The sequence below is a fragment of the Arachis stenosperma genome, chromosome 4 (genome assembly GCF_014773155.1).
Source record: "Arachis stenosperma cultivar V10309 chromosome 4, arast.V10309.gnm1.PFL2, whole genome shotgun sequence".
Taxonomy (NCBI): domain Eukaryota; kingdom Viridiplantae; phylum Streptophyta; class Magnoliopsida; order Fabales; family Fabaceae; genus Arachis; species Arachis stenosperma.
This window is the reverse complement of record NC_080380.1, coordinates 87,537,869-87,559,696: the sequence shown is the minus strand read 5'-3', so window position 1 is coordinate 87,559,696 and position 21,828 is coordinate 87,537,869. Positions and strand designations below refer to the sequence as shown.

The window sequence follows — 21,828 nt, the reverse complement described above, 5'->3', positions numbered from 1 at the left end:
CTTCAAACGAATGTCAAACCCATACTATTATATATAGTTAGAAAGCTCTGGATGTATACTTTCTAATGCCATTGAAATCATCTCATTTAAAGCTTTGTAGCTCAAGATATAATCCATGGACGATGAAGAGGTCAGCTGGCCTTTCTTCAGGTTGATACCGTGTTCATCTTTGCACTTTCGGGGCAAGTTTGCTCCCTCAAATTTGGTGTCCACCATGTAGTGCCATATATTCTTGAAAAGTTATTGATTCCTACTTTCCAATGCCACTAGAATCACCTCATTTGGAGTTTTGTAGCTCAAGTTATTCTCATTTGAAGGAAGTAATCTCAAGTTGCCTTGGTTGTGGGTGTTTTTACCAAACACGCTAGTGCCAACGTGCTAGTAAACTCCCTTAGCCCAAATTATTGGCCTTGGCGTTGTTGCTGGAGTTGCCAAGGAATACACCAGTTCATCCTCAGCTTGGCAACGCCCTCGAGCTTCTTTGGCTCATTCATGCTTCATTGAGTTTCAACTTCATGTTCTTGCTTTTGGGGTCTAAAGATGACTCTGATTTGAGCTTCCATTTCATGCTAAACTATAGACTATTATATATCGAGCTCTGGATGTCAGCTATCCAACATAACTAGAAGCATGTCAATTGGATCTCTGTAACTCAAGTTATGCTCCATTGAAGAAGGTAAGGTCAGGCTGCCGTGGTTGCTGGCATTTTTAATAAACACGCCTTCTTCCCCTTCTCTTGGAAACGTGCTAGCTTCTTCTCTAGGACCACAATCTTTGCCCCTGGCGTTGTTATGGAACACACCCCCTTTATGCATGTTTGCAACGTGGTAGAGCCTCTTGGTTGGCCCAGAATCTTGCTTCTTGGCGTTGTTGTGGAGCACGCCCTTGTTCTCTACTTGTAGCAACATGCTAAGCCCTGCCTCCTTGCACCAAGCTTGCTTGCTTCATCATTGGCCTTCATTGATCAAACAAAATGCATCAAAGTATTGCCATAATCACAAGATAATGCATCATTCATAACATCAAACAATTCTTGCATAAATCTCATGAAAATGCACATAATTAACTATGTTTGATTGAATCAAGGCATGCATATAATTCTCATCCAAATACTTGCTTATTGCCTAAGAAAATGCATGAAACCAACCTAAAGCATACAAAAAAATGGCTAGTAAAACTACCCAAGATGCCCTGGCATCAGTAGTTCACTCTCCTTTTATCCAGTGAGTCCCCCAGGTAATGCTTGAGTCTTTGGCCATTTGCAGTGAAGGTTCTCTGTGTTTTGTTCTCCATGAGCTCCACTTGACCATAGGGGTGCACTTTGATGATGGTGAGAGGTCCAGACCATCTAGACTTAAGCTTCCCAGGGAAGAACCTAAGTCTAGAATTATACAATAACACCTTTTGTCCTTCAATGAACTCCCTCCTTGCTATCTTTTGATCATGCCATCTTTTTGTGTTCTCTTTGTAGAACTTTGAATTCTCATATGCTTGGTTCCTAAATTCTTCCAGCTCGTTGAGTTGCCTTAGCCTCTATTCTCCAGCAGCTCCCTCATCAAAGTTCAGTAGTTTTAGAGCCCAGAAGACTCTATACTCTAATGGGGGTCTTGAAGGCTATCCTGTAGGCCCAAAAAGCATCATTTAGCTTCTTATACCAGTCCTTCCTTGAGCTTTCAACAATTTTTTCAAGAATCCTTTTTAGCTCCCTGTTGGAAATCTCTGCTTGCCCGTTGGTCCGCGGATGATAAGGGGTTGCCACCTTGTGTATGACCCCATATCTGAGAAGGAGTGCTTCCAGTTGTTTATTGCAGAAATGTGTTCCTCCATCACTAATGAGTGCCCTAGGAACTCCAAACCTGCTGAAAATGTTCTTTCTTAAGAAGCTCATTAAGACCTTGTTGTCATTTGTGGCGGTTGCAATAGCCTCCACCCACTTTGACACATAATCTACAGCCACAAGTATATAACTATTTGAGTAGAAGGATGGGAAAGGCCCCATAAAATCAATCCCCCATACATCGAATAGTTCTAGCTCCATTATAAATCTCTGTGGCATCTCATTATTCCTGGGTAGATTGCCAACCCTTTGGCATTCATCATACCTTGACACCAAGTCCTTTGCATCCTTGAAAATGCTTGGCCAGTAGAATCCACATTGGAGCACCTTGGCTGCTATTCTTTCTCCACTAAAATGGCCTCCATATGTAGATCCATGACATTGCCAAAGCGCCTCTTGTCCTTCTCCATGGGATATACACCTCCTCAAGATCCCATTAGCACACTTTTTGAACAAATATGGTTCATTCCAGATATAGTATTTGGCATCTTTGATGAGCTTTCTCCTCATGTGTTTGTTGATGTTGGTTGGTAGTTCCCCAATGGCCTTGAAATTGGCTATGTCAACAAACCAAGGGGTCTCTTGTATCATCATCAATTGCTCATCCGGGAAGCTTTCATTCACTACAAGATGGTGTGCTCCTTCTTCTTCTTGTAGTATCCTTGAGAGGTGGTCAGCAACTTTGTTCTCTGCTCCACTCCTATCCTTAATTTCGATGTCAAACTCTTAGAGTAGCAGGATCCATCTTATTAGCCTTGGCTTGGACTCTTATTTGGTAAGCAAGTATTTGAGTGCTGCATGATCAGTGAATACAATTACTTTAGAACCAATGAGATATGATCTAAATTTATCAAAAGCAAAGACAATGGCAAGTAATTCCTTCTCTGTAGTGGTGTAGTTCCTTTGATTCTCATTAAGGACCTTGCTGGCATAATAAATGACATGCACCAATTTATCCTTCTTCTGTCCTAAAACAGCAACCAAAGCAAAGTCTGATGCATCACACATCAACTCAAAGGGTAGATCCCAACATGGTGGTGCTATGATAGGTGTAGAGAAAATTTTGTTCTTAAGCTCTTCAAAAGCTAACATGCATTCATTATTAAAACCAAAAGGCACATTAGAGACAAGTAGGTTGCACAATGACATGGCAACCTTAGAGAAGTCTCTAATAAACCTCCTATAGAAACTAGCATGTCCCAAAAAGCTTCTAATTGCTTTGACATTGCAAGGTGGGGGTAACTTTTCAATCACCTCTACTTTTGCCCTGTCCACTTCTATGCCCTTTTTTGAGATTTTATGACCAAGGACCACTCCTTATGTAACCATGAAATGGCATTTTTTCCAGTTTAAAACAAGGTTGGTCTCTTGGCATCTCTTTAGCACCAGGGCTAAGTGATGCAAGCAATCAGAATATGTGTTACCAAATACAGAGAAGTCATCCATAAACACCTCAATAAACCTTTCAATCATGTCTGAAAATATGGAGAGCATGCACCTTTAGAATGTTGCAGGTGCATTGCACAGTCCAAAGGGTATTCTTCTGTAAGCAAAGACACCATATAGGCAAGTAAATGAAGTTTTCTCCTGGTCCTTTGGGTCCACAACTATTTGGTTGTAACCCGAATAACCGTCAAGAATGCAGTAGTATTCATGTCCAGCCAGCCTCTCAAGCATTTGGTCCATGAATGGTAGGGGGAAGTGGTCCTTCCTGGTGGCTTCATTGGGCTTCCTGTAGTCGATGCACATGCGCCAACCAGTCACTGTTCTTGTTGGTATCAGCTCATTCTTCTCATTTGGTACAACAGTGACTCCTCCTTTCTGTGGAACTACTTATACCGGGCTCACCCAAGGGCTGTCTGAGATGGGGTAGATCACCCCAGCTTGCCACAACTTCAACACTTCCTTCTGGACTACCTCATTCATGGTTGGATTCAACCTTCTTTGTTGTTGCCTTGAGGGCTTAGTGCCCTCCTCAAGTAGGATCTTGTGCATACACATTGAAGGGATGATCCCTTTTAAGTCTGTGAGTGTCCAGCCTATAGCATCCTTGTATTGTTTCAGCACTTGGATGAGCTCCTCTTCTTGCTCCTTACTCAAGCTTGAGTTGATTATCACTGGGTAGGTGCTGTTGTCACCTAGATAGGCATATTTCAAGCTTGGAGGTAGGATTTTTAGCTCTAGTTTTGGTGCTTCTTCTCCATTGTTGTCTGTGTAGTTTGTCATTATTGAACTTTCCATGATTGAAACTCCCTGGGACCTTCATTTTATGGGGGAGTTTCTTTTGTATGATGGCACTACACTTCTCAGTTAGGACTACAGTCTCCTTTTCTCCCCAGTTTCTTTTTCTTGTCATGAGCTCCTTCAAAAACTTTGCGTAGAGGGGCATTTTCTGCAGTGCTTCAGCAAATGGTATGTTGATTTGGGGCTTTTTGAAGATTTCCAAAAATCTGGAAAACTAGTTGTCGCTTCCATCCTTCCTTTGCCTTTGTGGGTATGGTGCCTTTGGCACATAAGGCTTCAAGATTGGCTTTGGTGAAGATGGGCTAGGGGCCACTTCTTTCTTCCTGTTTTTAGGCTTTTCTGCAGCTTCTTCTTCGTGGTTCTCCTGGTTTGGGGTGGCCTCTTCTACCACTTTTCCACTTCTAAGTGTGATGGCCTTGCACTCCCCTCTTCGGTTGGCCGTGGTGTCACTTGGAAATGTGTGTGTAGGCATTGGGATTTGCTTGGATAAGAACCCCACTTGTGCTTCCAGTTTTGAGATTGTTGCACCTTGGTTCTTCAAATTCGATCTGTATTCTTCTTGGTTGGCATTTATCATCTTTTCAGCTTGTGCTTGCCTTTCGAAAAGGGTGAAAATAGCCCATGTGAGCTGTGATGATAGTTGTGCTATTGCGGCCTCTACTCTCTCAAAGTTACCCTTGATTTCACATGGTTGTGAAGTTGGGATTAGTGTGTCATGGTGGTGTGTTTACTAGTTGGAAGGATATGATGTGTGAGGTGGATTGTGGTAAGGTCTGTTGTTGTTTGATTGATGGTTGGAGTAGTGATTCTGGTATTGATTGGCTTGGTATGGTTTATTGTGATCTTGGTTGTGATTTTTTTGGTTCCCCCACCCAAAATTTGGGTGGTTCTTCCATCCTGGGTTATATGTCTTGGAGTTAGGGTCATATGGTGGTTGAGAGGGGTTATGCACATAGTTTGCTTGCACACATTCAACTTCTGGTTCATTTTCTTCTTGGGATGGTGCTTGAGCTTGGACAACTGCAACTTGATTGTTTTCCATTTTCTTGGTTAAGGCTGCCAATTGTGCTGTAATTGCCTTGTTTTGTGCCAACAGGGCATCCATAGAATTGAGTTTCAGCACCCCCTTCTTTTGGCCTCTTTTTGAAGCATAGAAGTAGTCGTTCTCTGCTACAGTTTCAATGACATATATGGCTTCCTCTATGGTCTTCTTCTTGTTGAGTGAACCCCCTGAAGAGTGGTCCACAACCTTCTTCGATTCATAGGTTAATCCTTCATAGAAAATGTGGAGCTGCACCCACTCATTAAACATATCTGGTGGGCATTTTCTTGTTAGATCTTTGAACCTCTCCCAAGCCTCATAGAGTGTTTCACCATCTAGCTGTCTGAAGGTTTACACCTCAGCTCTTAGCCTGTTGATCCTCTGTGGATGGTAAAATCTTACTAGAAATTCATTCACAACATCCTCCCATGTGGTTAGGCTCTCATTGGGGAATGATTCTAACCACTTTGTTGCCTTATCTCTGAGCGAGAAAGGGAACAGAAGTAGTTTGTAGGTGTCAGGGTGTACACCATTGAACTTTATAGTATCGCATATCCTCAAGAATATGTTGAGATATTGATTTGGATCTTCTTGAGCACCTCCTCCATATGAACAGTTATTCTGGACTAGTGTGATGAGTTGAGGTTTCAACTCAAAATTGTTGGCATGGATTGTTGGCTTGAGGATGCTGTTGCCACAGTTTCCTGGATTTGGGTTGATGTAGGAGCCTAAGACTCTCCTCTCTTGCCCAGCTTGATTTCCAGCTCCTCCTCCAACATCTTCGTGAACTTCGTCTACCATGGTGGTTGTTAGATCTTCTTCTACTGGTTCTTCTCCAACTATACCCTTGTCTCTAGCCTTCCTCCTCAATCTATGGAAGGTTCTCTCAGATTCACTATCAAAAGAGGATGAAGTCTCTCTTCTTCTACCTGTCATACAGTCAACACACAGTAAGAAAAGAGCAAGTGAAGGAATCTCCTCAGTTAAAATTAGTGGTTAGATTGAGTGATGCAATTAATCAAACAGTTAGAAGAGTGAAAGTATAAACAATGAATAGCTAAAGAAATTTCAGAAAGACAAGAAAGAAAAACAGAGGTTAGAAAGGAATTTAAAGGTTACACTAGGAAATGAATGAGAAAATAATTAAGGAAAAATAAAAACAAAAAAAAAGCTTAATCTAGCTCTCCAATCAATTTAATCATTGTCAAATTCAAACTAATCCCCGACAACAGTGCCATAAAACTTGATGGGCCGGAATTCACTACCCCTTCCCAATAACATTGATGAATCTACTTTTGGCAAGCGCACCAAAATTATCGTCAAGTATTAACCCACAGTGAAGTGGGATAGTATCCACAGAGATTGGTAGATTTGAGCAATTTTAATCAATTGGTGAATTAGTCAAGCTCAACAGAATAAGTTGTAAGTGCAGAATTTTAAATGGCAGAAACATAAATGGCAAAAGAATAAAGGAAAGCAATAAAGTGCAGAAATGGAAATAACAGGAATGTAAAGGGGAATGGGATTTTGCAGAATGTAAGTAAAGCTACAAAAGAATGGGAGATAAGAATGGGGGAATTCAGTGAGATCAGGAGATATTGTCTCTTTGGATTAAATCCAGCTCATATCCTCTTCAATCATGCAACTCATTGACCTCTTGGCAATCATGATTGATTGAGCCCTAATCTCTTGGTGACTCAATCTATCAGATCTTGATCAATAGCCAATTTCTTGGTCTAATTGATCATGAAGAGAGATATGCTTAGTCCCTGATTATACCACACATCATCATAGGTCCAAGTAGAGGGAGGATTATATGTCACCATATCCAAACACCAAAACCCGGATCCTACTCAAGTATGGGAAGGGATTTCTAGCATGGTTTCATATTTCCTTTTCCAAGGTTCCCATGAAACCCATTTTGCATTCAATCTCTTTTCCAAGTTAATTGAACACTAAGCATGAAAATCAAAATTCCTTCTAGCAAATCAAAAAGAAGATGAAGAGAAGAAGAAATTCACTATCATTAATCCATCAAGTACAATAGAGCTCCATCTCTCAATGAGAGGGAATTTAGCTACTCATAGCTCCGAGAGAAAGTACAAAAGATGGAAGAGAAGAAGTGTGAAAAGTAAAAAGTGAAATCAAAACTAAACTCTGCGATTCGCTAACCCCTTTTCCAATACTTCCAAGCGTATTTATACTACTCCTAAATCTAGAAAATAAAGGAAAATTACAAAAGTGAAAAGAAAATTACAATTTGGAGGGAAGAGAAACTCAACAAACATGATCTTCCAGCTGGCGTGTGACTGGTGCTTCTCTGGCGTGTCACGCTCCCTCTGTTTCTGACTTGGCGTGCCACACCTCACCATTCAAGTGGCACGCCGTCCTCTGTTTCACCCCTAGCGTGCCATGTCTTCGAGCCAAAGTGGCACGCCCAGGACATTTTAATTGGCCAAGTAACCTGACGTGCCACGCCTTCGACACCAAGTGGCACGCCCAGGTCATCTTCCTCATCTCCATGCTTCTGGAAATTTGTACCAGCGTGGCACGCTGATCGGCCGGACTTCACTACCCACGTATATAATGAATCCGTTCTTTGGCAAGCGAACCAAATTTGTCATCAAGTAATAACCCACAGTGGAGTGGGATCGTATCCACAGAGATTAATTGGATTAATTAACCAATAGTTGATTGATTATTCTAGTTAGACAAGCACAATTGGATGATAAGCAACAAGGAAATATAAATGACATGAAAGTAAAGGAAAGCAATAAAGTGCAAGAAAGTAAATGGCAAGGAAAGTAAAGTACAAGAAAGTAAAGTGCTAGAAATGTAAAGTGCAGAAAATGTAAATAACCATAAAGTAAATAAAAGAAAGAAAGATAAAATAAACATTGGGATCAAGAGATATTGCATTCTCCAGATTAATTGATTTAATCTCATCTTCAATCATACAACTCATTGACCTCTTGGCAATCATGATTGATTGAGCCCCAATTTCTTGGTGACTCAATCTCTCAAATCTTGATCAATAGCCAATACCTTGATCTAATTGCTCATGAGTAGAGATGAAGCTTGTTCCCTGATTATACCACACATCCTCATACGTCCAAGTAGAGGGAGGATTATATGTCACCATATCTAAACACCAAAACCCAAATCCTACTCAAGTGTGAGAAATAATTTTAAGCATGGTTTTATGTTTCCTCTTCCAAGGTTCTCATAAAACCCAAATATATTCGATCTCTTTTCCAAGATAATTGAATGCTAGAATGAAGAACGAAATTCTTTCTAGTAAATCAAAGAGAGATGAATAGAAGAAGAAGAATAAAAATAATCAATACATTGAAAAATAATAGAGCTCTCTTTCCCAATTGAAAGAGTTAGTGATTCAAAACTAAAAGATTTTTACAATAGTAAGAAAGAAAAGAAAGGAAGCTGATGGTGAACAGAGAGGGTCCGAAGACTTCCCCCAATCCAGCATACCTAATTCTACGAAACCAGGGCCTTTAAATAGGCTCTCCTAAATTACAAACTTAAATAAAATTAAAAGCAAATTATAATGAAATGAAAATAAACTATTCTAGATGCTTCTTGTGGCCTTGATTGATTGATGAGTGTGGCTTGAATGAGTGTTGGAGTGGGCTTGGTTGAAGGTTGGAGGCTGCAGGGAGAAGTTGGCATGTGGTTCCAAGTGCCACTCCCACTTGATGTTGCCCTTTGCAACGGTGAAAGTATGGAATTGATTGGGCCTCAAAATGAATGTCCACTATAAAGTGTATATTGTTGGAAATCTCTTGATGTCAGCTTTCCAATGCCACCAAGATCACCTCATTTGGACCTATACAACTCAAGTTATGTTCCTTTGAAGATGAAGAGGTCAGGCTGGTAACTCTATAGTGACGTGTTTTGCTCCCTGTGTTTTCGGGGACAATATCTTCCTCAATTCCAGTGTCCATCATAAAGTGTTATATATGGTTGGAAAGCTCTAAATGATTACTTTCTAATGGCATTGAAATCATTTCTTTTGAATTGTGTAGCTCAAGATATCTTTATTTGAATTAGAGGAGACCAGGCTGGCATATGTCCCGGCGTGCCACGCCAATGCTTGGCGTGCCACGCCCATAGTGGGGCTCAAAATTACTCCTCTGGAACTTAAGCCTGGCGTTCCACGCCCATATCACCAAGAGGCATGCCCAAGTTGGAACTTAATTCTTTCAAGCTTGGCATGCCACGCCTAGAACCCAAGTGGCACGCCTAAGTCACAATTGAGGCTGGCGTTCCACGCCTTCAACATCAAGTGGCACGCCCATGTTGAACACTTCAATCTCCCTTGTTGGAATGTTGGCCTGGCGTGCCAAACCTAGAGCTCCAAGTGGCACGCCCATTGATGAGAATTGGCTTCAAAGCTTGGCGTGCCACGCCCAGATTCCAAGTGGCACGCCCATTGTGTTTTTCGTCCTTTTTATTGCTTTTTTCACCTGAAATTCAGCACAAACTCATTTCAAAGTAATGTACCATAATATATATCATCTGGTTCATGAAATTGCATTGATTCAATGAGATTATGCTCTTTTTATGGCCTTTTTAGATAAGAAAAAGGGTACATGATGCGCAGTCATCACAACACCAAACTTAAACTTTGCTTGTCCTCAAGCAAATAAGGAATCATGCAATAGATTTTGACAAACCAAGGTGAGAAGAGTAGCAATATTTATGTTCAAGGTTAGCTAGTTTCTTATGCATGCTACAATCACAAAAGAAATTCAAATGATTGATGTTTCTATCTAGCTCATTTTATGAAAACTTTTTCTTTATGTTCCTTCCTTGAAACAAGCCTTTCATTCTTCTCTTAGCTTAACTTTTTGGGTGCTTAGCACCATGTTTTGAAAGCTACGACTCTAAATGCGTTGTTTTCAAGTATTACCACTTGATACATAAGCACCACAAGCATTTAATTAGAGGACTCTTTAAGCTCATGTGTTTCTTTTCTTTACTCTCTAATCATTAATGCTCAAAGCCTTGAGCTTTGAGGGAGTGCTTTTGCACTTGAGCCTAGCCTTGACTCTAAGTGTTTTGTTTTCAAGCTTTTTCCTTGATACATAAACACCACAAGTACTTAACAAATAAATTGTCATTGGTACTCAGAGCCTTCAGCTTTCTCATTCTTTCCCTTTTCTTTTCTTACCATATTTGTATTTTGCTTCTTCAAGGTTTTCATGATTTCAAAAATTTCATAAAATGTCATAAATGAAAACTTCAATCAAACAAATTCAAATGCAATTGAGCAACAATGGTCATGCTAGCTTCCCAATACTTATAAGCTTGTGCTAACTTCTTCTTTAATTACCTTGTTTGTTTATGATCATGAAACTAAATTGCTTTTGAACTCACAAAACTCAAGATGGTAGTCATAATGTCATAGCACATGTTACAATTTAACAATCAAGCTATGCTTATTCACAACACACATGTATACAAAGGAAATAAAAGGCAATCATGCAATTTAAATGCACTGGAAACAAATAAGAGGAAAAAAACTTTACTACCTTGTAGTTCATCTTCATTGTTGTTGTCACTTTCCTCCTATTCTTCCCCTTCCCACACCAAACTTAGAATGATTGCTTGTCCTCAAGCAACAAATAAAACAGTGGTGATGGAGTTTATGATAGTTCATGAATGTCTTAAACAATAGAGTGTTAGTAGTACATGTGTTTAAGCAAGCAAAATTAAGAATCACAATAAAGGCACAAGAAAGAAACAGAGGCAATATGATTGCATTAATAAGTGGTGTGCATGGTACATAGCATGAGTGGCAACACCAAACTTAGTGTGACACTTTCATTTTAGAATGATGCAAGTACTTAGTGAAGAATGAAAATCAAATTTGTTGCATGGCAACACCAAACATAGAATGCAATCATATGCCAAATTATTGAAAATAAACAAAACAATGAAAGGAAATATTACCTACAGTTGGGTTGCCTCCCAACAAGCGCTCTTTTAGTGTCATTAGCTTGACATGTTGTTCTCAACTTTCTTCCTCTTCTTCCAGTTTGTTAAGAGGAATGACCTCAAGAGGAAAGATGAGCCAGTTGATGTCCCCTATTTTGAGTGCCTTCTAGCAAGCTTTCTTTTGTTGTTAGCTTGAGTGAACTTGCTTGTTGGGCTAGGGGTGGGATGGCTTTTAGTTGACCTTGTCTTTATGGATATTATCCTTCTTTTCTTGGCCACCATCCTATCTTTAGTGCTTTTGTTGATTGCCTTCACTTCTTCGTTTTTAGAACTTGGGTGTTGTGAGATGGTTGGAGTTTCTTCTTCATCAAGAGCTTCTTGAAGTGGTGGTTCAATGAACTCACCCTTTATGCAACTCTCTATTTCATTGGAGTGTGGACTCCCTTGATTGGCTTCCTCCCTTTCTTCCGTATGATTTTGTATTGCTTCCTTTGGGAGTAAGTTTGCATGTTCATTTGTAACTTTCAGTAGCCTCTGTGGGTATGGAGCCCTAGGCTTATATACTCTCACAACCTTCTCCTTCTTCATTGGAATTTTTCTTGGTACAGGGGCTTTTTTTTCTTATTTTTTCACTTCCTCATTTTCACCCACCATTTGATCTTCATCCTCTTTGCTTAGCACTCCTCCTCTTGTGGTATTGTTCTCTTCCCATAGCCAAGGAGAGAAAGTGATTGGATTTTCAGCATGCAATTGTGCTAAATGTGCCATTGTGGCTTCTAATTTTGCAAGATTGTCCTCAAGTGATGAAGAATTCAGACATGTAAAACTAGGAGGTGAGGTTGGATAATTAAAATGTGATGTCTCTTGATGAATCGGGTATGAATGAGTAAATCCTCTTTGATTTTGATCTTCCCAGCCACAACACGAGTATTAATTACACTCATCAAAATATGGACAATTTTGTGGCCCTGGGAAGTACCCCATTTCATGTTCTTGATACTCCCACCCACCATGAGTATAATAACGTGAATCATTTTGTGGTGGTGGAAAGTTTCTCATGAAATTCAATTGCTCATTTTGTCTCATTCCTTAGTAATATTCCCAGCCACTATTATGATAATGACTTGAATTATTTTGTGGTGGTGGGCAATATCCCATATGATATGATTGATTAAAATGTGAGGTAAACTCCATTTAAATTTTGTAAAACACAAACAACAAGAAAAATTAAAATTCCTTATATCAGAGATAAGGAGTTCTTAGTGAGGCAATAACACAAACACCTTAGTAGCAAGAGAAAATTAGAAGAAATTAAATGACAAAAAGAAAAAAATAAAGAAAAAAATGTCTAATCTAGGTAATCAACCAACCGGTAGTTTGTTAATCAAAATTAATCCCCGGCAACGGCGCCATAAAACTTGATCGGCCGGAATTCACTACCCACGTATATAATGAATCCGTTCTTTGGCAAGCGCACCAAATTTGTCGTCAAGTAATAACCCACAATGGAGTGGGACCGTATCCACAGAGATTAATTGGATTAAGTAAGCAATAGTCGATTAATTAGCCTATTTAGACAAGCACAATTGGATGATAAGCAACAAGGAAATATAAATGACATAAAAATAAGGAAAGCAATAAAGTACAAGAAAGTAAATGGCAAGGAAAGTAAAGTAAAAGAAAGTAAAGTGCTGGAAATGTAAAGTACAGAAAATGTAAATAACCATAAAGTAAATAAAACAAAGAAAGATAAAATAAACATTGGGATCAAGAGATGTTGCATTCTCCGGATTAATTGATTTCATCTCATCTTCAATCATGCAACTCATTGACCTCTTGGCAATCATGATTTATTGAGCCCCAATTCCTTGGTGACTCAATCTCTCAAATCTTGATCAATAGCCAATTTCTTAGTCTAATTGCTCATGAGAAGAGATGAAGAATGGTCCCTGATTATACCACACATCATCATAGGTCCAAGTAAAGGGAGGATTATATGTCACCATATCCAAACACCAAAACCCAGATTCTACTCAAGTGTGAGAAAGAATTTTAAGCATGGTTTTATGTTTCCTCTTCCAAGGTTCCCATAAACCCAAATACATTCAATCTCTTTTCCAAGATAATTGAATGCTAGAATGAAGAACAAAATTCTTTCTAGTAAATCAAAGAGAGATGAATAGAAGAAGAAGAATAAAAACAATCAATCCATTAAAACACAATAGAGCTCTCTTTCCCAATGGAAAGAATTAGTGATTCATAACTAAAAGATATTTACAAAAGTAAGAAAGAAAAGAGGAGAAATTGATGGTGAACGGAGAGAGTCTTCCCCCAATCCAGGATACCTAATTCTATGAAACTAAGGCCTTTAAATTGGCTCTCCTAAATTACAAACTTAATTAAATGAAATTAAAAGCAAATTACAATGAAATGAATCTAGATGCTTCTTGTGGCCTTGATTGATTGATGAGTGTGTCTTGAATGAGAGTTAGAGTGGGCTTGGTTGAAAGTTAGAGGCTGCAGGGAGAAGTTGGCATGTGGTTCCAAGTGCCACTCCCACTTGATTTTGCCTTTGGAGTATGACCCACTTTGCGACGTTGAAACTATGGAGTTAATTGGGCCTCAAAATGAATGTCCACTATAAAGTGTTATATATTGTTGAAAATCTCTTGATGTTCGCTTTCCAACGCCACCAAGATCACCTAATTTGGACCTCTACAACGCAAGTTATGTTCCTTTGAAGATGAAGAGGTCAGGCTGATAACTCTGCAGTGACGTGTTTTGCTCCATGTGTTTTCGGGGTCAATATCTTCCTCAATTACAGTGTCCATCATAAAGTGTTATATATGGTTGGAACGCTCTGGATGTCTACTTTCTAATGGCACTGAAACCATTTCATTTGGATTTGTGTAGCTCAAGATATCTTTATTTGAATGAGAGGAGGTCAGGCTAGCATATGCCCTGGCGTGCCACGCCAATGCTTGGCGTGCCACGTCAATGCTTGGCGTGCCTCGCCCATAGTGGGGGCTCAAAATTACTCCTCTAGAACTTAAGCCTGGCGTGCCACATCCATATCACCAAGTGGCATGCCCATGTTGGAACTTCATTCTTTCAAGCTTGGCGTGCCACGCCTAGAACCCAAGTGGCACGCCCAAGTCACAATTGAGGTTGGCGTGCCACGCCTTCGACATCAAGTAGCACGCCCATGTTGAATACTTCAATCTCCCTTGCAGGAATGTTGGCCTGGCGTGCCATGCCTAGAGCTCCAAGTGGCACGCCCATTGATGAGAATTGGCTTCAAAGCTTGGCGTGCCACGCCCAGATTCCAAGTGGCACGCCCATTGTGTTTTTCCTCCTTTTTATTGCTCTTTTCACCTGAAATTCAGCACAAACTCATTCCAAAGCAATGTACCATAATATATATCATTTGGTTCATGAAATTGTATTAATTCAATGAAATGATGCTCTTTTTATGGCCCTTTTAGATAACAAAAAGGGTACATGATGCGCAGTCATCACACGCCCAGGTTCTGGCGTGCCACGCCCCTCTTAAAGCTTCACCCTCTTACTGGCGTGCCACGCCTCGTCATCCAAGTGGCACGCCTGAGTTCACTGGCTCCTCTTCTTCCTCTCTGGAAAATATTACCAGCGTGCCACGCCATGAGACTGGCGTGTCACACCCTTCATTTACATTATCTTCTTGCTGCCGTGCCACGCCTCATCTCCCAAGTGGCACGCCTGAGATCACTGGCCCTTTAATTCCTCCTCTAGAAAACACTACCAGTGTGCCACGGCATGAGACTGGCACGTCACGCCCTTCATTTGCCATGGTCCCAGAGGTTGGCGTGCCATGCCTGGATGTTCAAGTGGCACGCCAAAGTGGGATGATTGAGCTGGCGTGCCACGCCTTCGATACCAAGTGGCACGCCCAGCTTTATTTGGCCTCCTTAGGTGCTAGCGTGCCACGCCTCATCACTCAAGTTGCACGCCTTAGTGGGACTTCCTGCGCTGGCGTGCCACGCCTTCGATACCAAGTGACATGCCCAACTTTTGCATTGTCTCCTTGTTCACTGGCGTGCCACGCCTTGTTACTTAAGTGGCACGCCCATTCAATTGTGGGTCTTATAGGCTTGGCGTGCCACGCCTTGATCCTCAAGTGGCACGCCCAAGTGAACTCTGGGGCTGGCGTGCCATGCCTTCGACACGAAGTGGCACACTATAGTGATGGTTCTTCTAGTAATGAATTGGCATGCCACGCCCCTTTGATGGACTTCATTTTTGCTCTCTGGAATGTTGTACCAGTGTGCCACGCCCATCTTCTGGCATTTGTTCCAAGTGGCACGCCTGCTTCACACCCACCACTTGTTTTATTGTTTTCTTTCCCATTTTTGATGTCTTCTCCACCTGAAATCCAGCACAAACTCATTTCAAAGCAATGTACTATGATATTCATCAATTAAGGCATGAATTGCAATGATCAAATGAGATTATGCCTCTTTTATGGTCCTTTTTATGCAAGAAAAAGAGTAGATGATGTAAGTCATCAGGCTCCATCATGTTTCCATTGGGAGTGGTTGAAGACATGATTGTAAAGGTTAGACCCTTTGTATTTCCTATAGACTTCGTGGAATTGGACTTGGAAGAACATAAGAATGCATCCATCATTTTAGGGAGAACCTTTTTAGCTACGCGAAGGACCCTCATTGACATGCAAAAAGGGAAAGTGACCTTGAGAGTTGATAAGGATGAGTTCATACTGAATGCTGTCCAGGCCATGCAACACCATAACACCCTAGAGGAATGCCTGAGGATTGATGTCATCGATTCCCTAGTGGAAGAGGTACATGCAACTAAAAAACTCGAAGAGGAGTTGGAGGACATCCTTGAAGATGCCAAGCCTAACATAGAGGCACTAGCAGAATAAAAGGAGACATTAAAAGCTCCTATAGTGGAAGATGAGCCCCCCAAACTCGATCTCAAGCCATTGCCTTTATCCTTGAAATATGTGTTTCTAGGAGATGGTGACACTTACCCTATGATCATAAGTTCTACTCTAGAACCACAGGAAGAAAAAGCACTGATTCAGGTCCTAAAGACCCACAAAATAACTCTTGGATGGATGATAAGTGACTTAAAGGGAATTAGCCCAACTCAGTGTATACACAAGATCAGGCTCGAAGAAGATGCTAAACTAGAAGTGCAACCACAGAGGCGAATGAATCTCGCTATGAAGGAAGTAGTTCAAAATGAAGTCACAAATCTGTGGGATGTTGGGATTATCTATCCCATTTCAGATAGTCCCTGGGTAAGCACTGTCCAAGTTGTACCCAAGAAAGAAGGAATGACAGTGATCCATAATGAGAAGAATGAACTGATTCCTACAAGAACAGTTACAGGATGGCGTATGTGTATTGATTATAGGAGACTCAACAATGCCACAAGAAAGGATCATTTCCCTTTATCATTCATAGACCAGATGCTGGAGCGACTGGCTGGGCATACATACTACTGCTTCCTAGATGGCTACTCAAGTTACAATTAAATTACAGTAGATCCTCAGGACCAAGAAAAGACAACATTCACATGCCCATACGGAGTGTTTGCTTACAGAAGGATGCCATTTCACCTCTGCAATGCACCTGCAATATTTCAAAGGTGTATGCTCTCAATTTTCTCAGATATGGTTGAGAAATTCCTTGAAGTGTTCATGGATGACTTCTCGGTCTTTGGCAACTCTTTTGATTCCTGTCTTAACCATCTCGTGCTAGTTCTGAATCAATGCCAAGACAAAAATCTGGTTTTAAACTGGAAAAAATGCCACTTCATGGAGACGGAAGGAATTGTTCTTGGGCTTCGGATTTCAAACAAGGGGATAGAGGTCGATCTGGCTAAGGTGGAAGTAGTTGAATGATTACCACCACCTAATAATGTTAAAGCAATTAGAAGTTTCTTAGGACATGCAAGATTCTACAAGAGATTTATAAAAGATTTCTCTAAAATTGCAAAACCCCTGTGAAATCTCTTAGCCACAGACACTCCTTTGAAACTCTTTTGAAACTCTAAAGGCAAAGCTTATCTCTGCACATGTCACCTTTGCACCTAACTGGGACCTTCCATTCGAACTGATGTGCGATGCTGGCGATTAAGCCATTGGCGCAGTTCTGGGACAGAGACATGATAAGCTCATGCACGTCATTTATTATGCCAGTCACATTCTAAATGACACGTAAAAGAACTATACCACCACAGTGAAGGAATTTCTTGCAGTGGTCTATGCCATTGACAAGTTCAGATCTCGTTTAATTGGCTCTAAGGTTATTGTCTATACTGACCATGCTGCTCTCATATACCTTCTAGCCAAGTGGGATTCTAAACCAATATTGATAAGATGTGTATTGCTCCTTTAAGAATTTGACATAGAGTTTAGGGACAGAAAAAGATAAAAAAAATCTGGTGGCTGACCATTTGTCCAGGATTGAACCTGCAGCAGGGACATCTCCTCCACTACTGAGGTATCCGAGACCTTCCCTGATGAGTAACTCTTTGGAATAAACAAAATACCTTGGTTTGCCGACATTGCAAATTACAAGGATATAAGGTTCATCCCCAAGGAATACAGTAAGCAGGAAGTTCAAAAACTCATACATGATGCTAAGTACTAGTTGTGGGATGAACCATATCTTTTCAAAAGATGCTTAGACGGTATAATCCACCATTGTATGTCCAAGGAAGAAACACAGCAGATCCTTTGGCACTGTCATGGATCAGAGTGTAGAGGTCATTTTGAAGGTGAGCGAACAGCCACCAAGGTTCTTCAGAGCGGCTTCTACTAGCCAACGCTCTTTAAGGACTCCCATGAGTTTGTCCGCAACTGTGACAGTTTTCAACATGCTAGAAATCTTCCTCATAATCACGAGATGCCACAACAAGGGATCTTGGAAATTGAGCTATTTGATGTATGGGACATAGACTTTATGGAACATTTCCCACCCTCATATTCAAACATATACATCCTTGTGGCAGTGGACTATATGTCTAAATGGGTTGAGGCAGTCGCATCACTCACTAACGATACCCGAGTAGTGATAAAATTCCTCCAGAAATACATCTTCAGCAGATTCGGTGTCCCAAGAACACTGATTTGTGATGGAGTTAGTCCCTTCTGTAACAAACAACTTGAGTCCATTCTGTACCGTTATGGTGTTCGCCACAAGGTGGCAACTCCCTACCATCCGCAGACAAATGGACAAGCTGAGGTTTCCAATAGGGAACTCAAAAGAATCCTAGAGAGAATAGTAAATACCTCTAGGAAGGATTGGACCAGGAAGCTTGATGTTGCTCTTTGGAAATATTGGACTACTGCATTCAAAACCCCAATCGGAATGACACCTTTTCAGCTGGTCTATGGTAAGGCGTGCCATCTCCTTATGGAATTGGAGCACAGAGCTTATTGGGAAACCAGGTTCTTCAATTTTGATGCCAAAGCTCGGGAGAAAAAAGGTTGCTCCAGTTGAACGAGTTGGATAAATTTTGACATTGTGCATTTGAGAATGCTAAAATCAACAAGGAAAGAGCCAATAAATGGCATGATAAGAAGATATCTTTCAGAGTCTTTGAGCCTGGCCAGAAGGTTTTACTCTTCGATTCCAGACTTAAAATCTTTTCTGGGAAGCTCAAGTCGCGATGGACAGTACCTTTTGTGATAACTGACGTGTCACCTTATGATCATAGAGAGCTCCAAAATAGACACTCTTACAAAAGATTTATTGTTAATGGACAGAGAGTCAAGCACTACCTAGGAAATTCCATTGAGCAAGAAAGCTCTACACTGCTGCTAACATGACATAGTGATGTCATGCTAATGACGGTAAAGAAGCGCTGGTTGGGAGGCAACCCAACTCTAAGTTTCCTCTAAGTTTAATTTTGATTTCAATTTTCTTTAAGTTTGAATTTCTTTTAGTAAATTTTTATTTATCATTGAATTTCATAGTTTTTCTAGCTTTTCTAATGTTTGTGATCATGCACAATGCTTAGAATAGAAACAAGAACGAATGGCAAGGAGAACAGAACACCTTAGAGTATGCCCCTCTCTGGTGTTCAATGCCATAAGGGAGAAAAAAGCCTGGGCATTCAACGCCCATAACAGAACAAAGAGGACCAAGTTTTCCTTTCTTGGGGTAAAGTAAACTTTTTAAGTTTGGTGTTGCAGAGAAACGCAGAGCAAGCTCTGGGTTTATGTTATCATCAATAGCACCAAAGGAAGATGAATCATCTTCTAGAAGATTAGTGGCCGCGGTAACTGAGGTGGTTAAGTTTTATTATCCCTTCCTTTATCTTATTTCCTGTTTTGTATTCTAATGAATGATCACAAGTAGTATGTTGTTATTTTCTAGTTTCATTTACTTTTCTTTTGTTTTGGTTATAAGATATCCTATGTATCCCTCACCAAGCTTAAAAAGAAAAATTTATTTGAAAAAGAAATAGTGAGATACATAAGTTTCGAGTATATCATGAGCTATTTCAATTAATTAGATGTGGTGGCCTTGCATTTATTTTTTGAATGTATGAATTAATTGTGCATATTTGATATTGGAGTTGAATATGTTGACTCTTGAAAGAACAGTGAATTTAGAGAAGCATTATTGGTTCTCTAAAAAATCCAAAATATTAATTCTTGAAGCTAGAAAAAGAAGCGAAAGAAAAAAAAAAGAAAAATCAAAAGAAAAAGGTCCAAGGCTTTGAGCATCAATGGTTAGGAGGGTCAAAATTGGCCTAAAAAGCTTACATGAGTTGCTATCCCTAACTATATGCTTGTGGTGTGAAGGTCTCAAGTAAAAAGCTTGAGACTGAACAGTTAAAGTCGTGATCCAAACCTAAAGAGTATGCTTAAGAACTCTGGGCACCACTGTCTAGAAATTTAAGCAAAGCTAAATTTGAACCAAAGGGTTCCCCTAGTTAAGTGTCTGTGGCGTTTATGTACCCGGTGGTAATACATGAAAACAAAATCCTTAGAGTCACGGCTAGGCTAAAAAAGGTGAAAAGCACCAAAAGAAGCTATGTTCAAGAATCAAGAAAAGCTAAAAGAAGAGAATCAGTAATATCATCCGAATTCTAGTTCCAAGAGATGTCAATATTTATAAGCTTCAAAGAAAAGTGAGATGCCAAAATTGTTCAAAAGTAAAGAGCTAATAGTCCCATTCAATATTTGGAACTGAGCTTCATTGACAACTCTGAGACCTATTGTATTTTTCCCATCCAATCATCCTATCTTGTTTTTGGTTGCTTGAGGACAAGCAACAGTTTAAGTTTGGTGTTATGATGACGGAGCATCTTATACCCTTTTTTCATAGCATTTTTAGAGTGTTTATAGTTGTATTTTATTAAGTTTTAGTAGGTTTTAGTGAAAATTTTACCTTTTGGATGCTACTTTGAGTATTGTGTTTCTTATGATTTCAGGTGATTTTTGGGTGAAATTGGCAAGTTTTGGCAAATTCTGATTCAGAGCTAAAGAAAGGATAGCAGATGCTGCCAAATCCTGATCTTTGTGCACTCTAACGAATATATCTTGAGCTACAGAGGTCCAATTAACGCACTCGCAATGGTTTTGGAAAGCTAACTTCCAGGGCTTTCCAGCAATATTTAATAGTCTATACTTTTTCTTGGAGAGGACCGCCCAAAACGGGCATTGAACACCCAACTTATCCCCTTTCTAGCGTTCAACGCCCAAGAAGGATCGAGGCTAGCGTTGAATGCCCAAAACTGGCATTCAATGCCACCAAGGGAGCACAAGGAAGCATGCACATCCCCTAGTGGGCATTCAATGCCCACTCATCTAAGTTGGACGCCAAGCTCAGCCCAAACAATCATCAAGTGGGCCCAGAAGTAGATTTTCGCACCTTTAGCTTAGTTTATCTCATTTTGTAATTTTTAATTATTAGATTAGTACATATAGGAGAAGATCACCCATGTTTAGGATCTTCTTCAGCACCATCATCAACATCTTTGAACATATCATACATTATTTCTGTAAAGTATGAGCAGCTAAACTTCCTAAGTTAAGGATAGGAGCTCTGCTCATCCCCATGGATTAATATCATTGCTTTTCTACTTTAATATATGTTTGATTTTATTCTATGATGCATTGTCATTCTTCATCCTTATAAATCTCGGGTGGAACGGAAGTATAATCCCTTGTTCTACATGAGTTCTTGCGAATCCATGACAGGATAGTATTGAGCTACAGCTTGAGAATGCATCACAAATTCCAACAAGTTATATGGGATAATTGGAATAAATGACATAGAATCTCGTTAGTCATGGGTAATTGAGGTTTTTGTGGTGCTAAGGCTAGAATCATAGAGCATCATTCTCCGATCAGGAAGATCTAACCTTGTCTATGGCATTTTGAGTAGGATCATCAAAGATTGATTTGCGTGAGCTTCACCTTCGTTCAGATTGAATGACCACTGACCCTGGCTTTTGATGTGGATAAGAGGAGATTAAAAATCACTGACCCTGGCTTTAATCACTTACAGCCTTGCTATTGAATGAATCATTCGTTGTTAAAGTAGATAGTAAGAAGTATCAATCCGAAAGGATAAGCATCTTCGAGGCCTTATCTGATTCTCCATCTTCATTTCTATACTAATTCAGTATTGTTTTCATTATTATTTTGTTTTATACTCTTACATCAACAACTCTCTTTTCTATTCACCTGATTAAGCCCAACAAGATAACTATTGCTTGC

General features: G+C 40.1%; 1 non-coding gene across 1 annotated transcript; it reads left to right on the top strand.

Moving 5' to 3' along the window:
* The first annotated feature begins 5,387 nt into the window (after nucleotides 1–5,387).
* LOC130977754 (small nucleolar RNA R71) lies at nucleotides 5,388–5,495 on the top strand. The gene has a single exon (XR_009085432.1). It is a non-coding gene; the product is annotated as a small nucleolar RNA R71 (small nucleolar RNA).
* Nucleotides 5,496–21,828: the final 16,333 nt, after the last annotated feature.